The following is a 6,827-nucleotide window of genomic DNA, read 5'->3' as shown; positions in this document are numbered from 1 at the left end:
TCTTCTAGTTCTTTCCATAGAACTCCTTACACGAATATACACATTATAAATGATGTAGATTTCTGCCTCTAGGTCTAAAATAAATACAAGCTCCTGATGTCTTCTATTAAGTATACTACTAAAATAACAAATTACTCTTAAACCATTGCTCATTTCATAAATTTACACCATGGCTTTCAAAGTATTGCAAAATGACAAAGCAATTAATACACAAAATTGAAAGATAGTAATAGATACACTATGGAATGACAGAAAATGAATCACTCATTGATGCTTTTATTCATTGATAGCTAGTGAGAATGAATGTAATATGTTGTTAGTTCTTATAAGTCTGTAAATTAAATGACATTACCTCAGTAAACACTGTAGGTAAGTGAATGTGAAGCAAATAAGATCATAATGAGTACATTCATGAGGTTTGTCAAAGAAGTTGACATTTTTATTAAATTATTTTATGAACATCCCAGTAGTTGCACCCCTCCTTAATAGTCCCCCTCTCGAGTTCTTTATCCCAGTCAACCCTACCTTTGAGAGGGTGCTTCCCCACAAACTCACACACCATCACCTCACCCCCACCAGCATCTCTCTTCACTGGGGTATCAAGTTTCCAAAGGATTAAGCACATCCTTTCCCACTGAGGCCATACAAGGCAATCTTCTGCTACATTTGTGCTTAGGCCCACTGACCAGTGCATGTATGCTCCTTCAGTTTTGTCTTAGTCTTTGGGAGTTCTGAAGAGTCCCAGTTAGTTGACACAGTTGGTCTTCCTATGGGGTTGTGATCTCCTCTAGTTCCTCAGTCCTTCCCCTAACTCTTTCATATGGGTTCCCAACCTCGAGCTAACGGCTGGCTGTAAGTATCTGCATTCGTCTGAGTTAGTTGCTGGAAGAGCCTCTCAGAGGACACCCAAACAAGCTCCTGTTTTTACACAAAATATGACTTCAGTAATAGTGTCAAGATTTGGTGTGTGCCCACAGGATGGATACCACGTTGGGCCTGTCACTGGGTGGCTTTCCTTTTAGTCACTGTTCTATTTATGTCCCTGCATTTCCTTTAAACAGGAACAATTCTGGATTAAAAACTTTGAACATGGGTGGGTGAGCCCCTGCCTCAACTGGAAGCCATGTCGATGTACTAGATGTGGTCTCTTCTGGTATTATCTCCCTATTGTTGGGCATTTTGGGTAATGTCATCCCCATTGAGTTCTGGTAGCCTCTCACTGTCTAGAACTTTCTAGAGTTTCCTACATCCTTCCTATCCCTCACTACTGCATATTTTGGTTCATTCTCCTGGCCCTCTGGGCATTCCTCCTATCCTTTCCCATTCCTGATTCTGCCCTTCCTTTTACCCTCCACCATGTACTCTACACCCTGTTTCCTCCCTCCCTATGCTTCCAATGATTACTTTATCCCCCTTATAGTAGGTGGGTTTCAGGTATCCACACTTGGTCCTTCCTTCTTTTTAATTGTTCTACAGTCTCTGAGTTGTATCATGGGCATTCTGTACTTTTTGGCTAATATCCATCTATCATTCAGTACATTCCATGGATGTCCTTTGATCTGGGTTACCTCACTCAGGAAAATCTTTTCTAGTTCCATCTGTTTGCCTACAAAACTCAGGACTTGCTCATTCTTAATAGCTGGATAGTATTCCATTGTGCAGATGAACCACATTTTTTTGTATCCATTCCTCAGTTGAGGGACATCTAGGTTGTTTCCAGCTTCTGACTATTACAAATAAGGTTGCTAAGAGCATAGTAGTACTCATGTCCTTGTGGTATGGTAGAGCATCTTTTGGGTATATTTCCAAGAATGGTATAGCTGGATCTTCAGGTAAAGACATTTCCAATTTTCTGAGGAACCACTAGATTGTTTTCCAGAGTGGTTGCACCAGTTTGCAGTTTCAACAGCAATGGAGGAGAATTCCTCTTTCACCACATTCTCATAAGCATGTATTTTTGCTTAACTTTCTGTCTTAGATATTCTGATTAGTATAAAGTGAAATCTCAGTGTTGTTTTTATTTGCATTACCCTGATGATTAAGGATATTGATCATTTCATAAGACCTTCTCAGCCATTGAGATGCTCTGTTTAGTTCTGTACCACATTTTTAATTGGGTTGTTCAGTTTTCTGGAATCTAATATCTTAAGTTCTATATTTTGGATGTAGGGTTGATGAAAATCTTTTCACAATACATTATTGTTTTGGGGCATCCCAATGAAAGCAATCTACAGATTCAGTGCAATGCCCATCAAAGTTCCAACACAATTCATCACCAATATGGGAAGAGTGATTTTTAAAGTCATATGGTAAAAACAAAAACAAAGCATACTAAACCAAAACAAACCAAAACAAACCAAAACAAAACAGAACAAAACATCCCAGGATATCACAAATAATTCTCAACAATAAAAGAACTTCTGGGAGAATAACAATCCCTGACCTCAAGCTGTACTAGAGAATAAAAGTGATGAAAACTCAGTATATTGGTACTGAGACAAACAAGTCAATTAATGGAATAAAATTGAAGATCCATAAATAAACCCACACACCTATGGACACTTAATCTTTGACAAAGAAGCCAAAACTATACAGTGGAAAAAAGAAAGCATCTTCAGCAAAGGATGATATTTTCTAACTGATGGTCTATATGTAGAGGAATGAAAATTAATTCATATTCATCTCCTTGTACAAAGCTCAAGTTAAGTAAATCAAGGACCCTACATAAAACCAGATACACTGAATCTAATAGAAGAGAAAGAGGAGATAGTCTTGAACACAATGGCACAGGAGAAAATTTCCTAAACAGCATACCAATGGTTCAGGCTCTAAGATCAGCAATGGATAAAAGGAGATGGCATTTTAATAGTCTTCCAAATGGGATTGATAAATGTGCAGTAAAAGGTGAGGAAAACATATCAGAATGAGAAATAACAGTTGCTAAAATCATAACAAAAATATTCTAGGAATAGCACAAGGGTCCAGGATTGACAGTTCTAGTTAGGAAAGAGAATAAGAATAGATAGGTGTGAACAAATAGGAGTAGGCTACAAGAGAATCCAGTTTGAATGGATAGGAAAGTGTGGGAGGAGGGAGGGAATAATGGGAAATATAGTTAAGAATAAGTGACATTTGAAGAATAGTATGGAGACATAAAAAGTAGAAGCTTTCTAAAATATAAACATATTATGAAGGTTATCTAACTGAAATTGCCAAATATGGGAGAAATAGAGCCCCAAGTGGCCATCTCTTGCACCAAATGAAGCTACCAGTACTGGGATTGGATCCCATCTAAATTGAATTCCTTCCTTCCTTCCTTCCTTCCTTCCTTCCTTCCTTCCTTCCTTCCTTCCTTCCTTAATCTCTCCTCCCTCCTTCCCCCCCTCCTCCCTCCCTCCCCCTCCTCCTTCCCTCCTCCTCTCTCTTTCTCCCTCTCTCTTTCTTTCTTTATTTACTTCCTTATTTCTTTGTTTCTTTTCTTTTAAATGATTTTTTTTCAAAATTTTGTTTTTATTCACTTTATATCCTGATCACAGCCCCCTCCCTCCTCTCTTTCCAGTCCCACCCATACTAATCCTTCACCATAATTGCCCCTTCCCCTTCTCCTCAGAGAAGGGGGAGACCCCCTAGGGTACCATTTCACCTTGGGACATCTAATCCATCAGGACTAGGTACATCCTCTCCAATTGAGGCATTACCAGGCAGTCCAGGTAGTGGAAAGGGGATGCAATGACAGGGAACAGAAACAGAAACAGAAACAGCCCCTGCTCCACTTGTCAAGGGACGCACATGAAAATCAAGCTTCACATCTGCTAGATCCATCCTCTGCATGCTCCCCGGTTGGTAGCCTTTGGCCAGTATCATTCTCACCTGTCCATCTACGTTCTTAGGTCCCTAATAGGTGTTCTATTGCCTCCCTAAAGCCAGATCAGAGACTCTTATACTATAAATACATGCCTGTATTCTGGAAAGACTATCCTCACTTTTCAGTGCCCATCTCTTTGGAACAGAACCTTATATCCTTATATCCTTGTTTGTTAGCTCAGAGTCAATTGATTATTATTAGAAAAATATCCTATCATAACACAGGTCTTATTTGCACTCAGAGGCAGATTATTATAGAAGACATGACAGGAGAATAGCCTAATCTTGGATGACACACTGTGCCATAAGGCAGATAGGAGACAAAATGTAGTAGTGGTGTGTTGCAACAAAAATTTTATTTTAGTTATACTTAACTGATTGTTCAGGTAATGTTTAGGAACATTATTTAATTCCACAGCAATATTTTGAACTTTTTATTTTGTGGAAGACATATAGATTCTTAAAAACTATAAGAAAGGTAGTGACATTGCATTTTACAAAGCCAACAGAACCATTCATAATGTTAGACACATACAATCTTAATACTTCAGGCTGAGACAGGAAGATTGCTCAAAGTTTAAGAGTGTTGCGAGTCAGCATGATGTCAAGTCCACTAAGATACACAGTGAAGGCCAATCTCAGAAGAGCAAATGATGAAAGAAAAACAAATAAATAACCTTAATATGTCAAAGGAGAACCACAACATTTTGGGAAGACATTGAACAGGCAAGAGAGGATGGAATATGTTTATAATAATCAACAATGGGGTTTTCCATGAAGAAAACTTTCTTCCTAAATGGAACGGTTAAATTGTAAAATATTTCTTCCTGTATGTCAACTAGCAGGCTGACTGTTGGCGTCCCTGCAATTCCTGTGTGCATTACTTAATTCCTTGCTGTTAGGCTAAAGATGTTGATCTCCTAAACCAGCTGATTTTAACCCTCAAAAAGAGCAATAAAGTTTATAGGACTTTTTAGAAGTTATCATTAGCATTCAGTATAGTTAGAAAGCTAGACCATCCAGAGACTTGAGTCTTTAAAGTCACACCAGAGTCCTACTCCATGTCTCATTTTAACTCACTCCAGGCTGGGAGGCTCCCAGAAAAAAAAAGGTAAGTAAAGGAGGAAATGAAATTGCGATAGAGATGTGAGAAAAAATATCTCATTCACCCATGGGGGAGTTGAAGGAGAGAGTGGACGTGGATAAGATTAAGATACATTATATATATATATATATATATATATATATATATATATATATATATATGAAATTAGGACACAGGATTTGAAATACATCTAAATTCCTATGTAAGCAGACCACAGATTGAAGCAATTAATAGTCTTGCCCAGTTATAGCATCTATGAACAATGACTAGCATGGAATGGTATCTGTTAAGTTGTAATAAGTGGTACTCACACTGGGGGTAACTAGCAACTGCTGAATGGACTTGAGACCCATTCAACAGCAAGGAGATTATGCCTGGGATAAGAAAAATATTTAACTCCTTAGATGAATGACCTAATGAATGATCTACTATCAGAACTTTGTTAGACCAGCATAACGACTTATTACATTCTAAATCTTATTCTTTATCTATAAGTATATTTATCACCATTGGTCTGTGTTGTTTCTCTTTCGAACAAGTGGAGACAATCACAGGAAATCACAACAAACAAACTACACAGATAGAATCCTGGGGATCATGGTTCAATACATACATCGATACCATACCTCTTGGCTTTGTGGCTCACAGAACATTTAAGAAGATGTTTGAAAGGCTATAGGATCCAGAATACTAGGAAATCTGGGTTGAAAATTTTCTCTTAGAAATGGCTTCAAAAAGAAGTTGTAACAATGAAAGTATAAAAAGAAATGCCAATATGGGAGAGAAACAATGTCATAGGGTCTCATCTCTAGAATATATCTCTCAGGGATGAACTTCCTTATTGTTTACCAAATACAAAGTTGTCAGTCATGAAATCATGCAAACACACAAACAAGGAAAAGGGAATAAACAGATTGTATTTATATATTCATGTCTCTATATATTAAAATAATAATAAAAGAAAAGTGTATAAAGTTGAGAGTTGCCAGGGTTTGGACAGGGTTGAAGGAAGGACACATGGGAGGAGCTGAAGAGTAGAAAGATACATAGGAAAATAATGTAATTATATTTTAATTAAAGTGCATATTTAATAAGAACCATGGAAAAACATTACCCTGTCTCACAAAAACAGCTTTTTTCAGTAATGCATCCTTCAAACATGATGATCTTCTTTGTTCTGTATGTGAAAGTTCTTGCAGAAGATAAGGATGCTAAACATATGCAGATTGTCAAACTTCTCAAAGGCATTTGCCCAAGAAAAAGTCACTAACTATTGCTGTTGATGTCCTTTCTTCTTGTTGTTGTTAAGTAAAAGTAACTCTGCAGTCTTCATTGTATGGCACACTGTATAATAATTTACTTTTCATATGTAACAGCTTAGACAGGAACTAGTCTCATTAATGTAAATTAAATCACAGTGCCATCCAATATAAGCTTGTCTTCTAGTTAATCAAGATTTCTATAGAGTTGGAGTAAGATATAAGTAATATTGGAGAAATTGTATAACACAGAGAGACCAACTCTTCAAATTCAGGATAAATGAATTATATAAATTGTTACTTTTACATTGAAACAAATACTAAAGAAGTAAGTTTTAAAAGATCTAATAATTTGAACTCTAATGAATGGGCACAGTGCAATTTTACCCATTACTCAAATATTCAGATGAATAGACATAAAGTACAAGGAAAATACTGGATGTTCTTCCTCACATATCCAATACTTTAATTCAGGAGGAAAATATAGGCTGCTGTCTGTGAGTCTAACATCACTTTGGTCTACATGTTTAGTTCAAGACTAGCCAAGACTACCTAGTAAAGCTTTTTTCAAAAAATAAATGAAAAGAAAATAGAAAAGT

Source organism: Rattus rattus, chromosome 7 (assembly GCF_011064425.1).
Source record: "Rattus rattus isolate New Zealand chromosome 7, Rrattus_CSIRO_v1, whole genome shotgun sequence".
Taxonomy (NCBI): domain Eukaryota; kingdom Metazoa; phylum Chordata; class Mammalia; order Rodentia; family Muridae; genus Rattus; species Rattus rattus.
The sequence above is the reverse complement of the archived record's forward strand: the minus strand, read 5'-3'. Positions refer to the sequence as shown.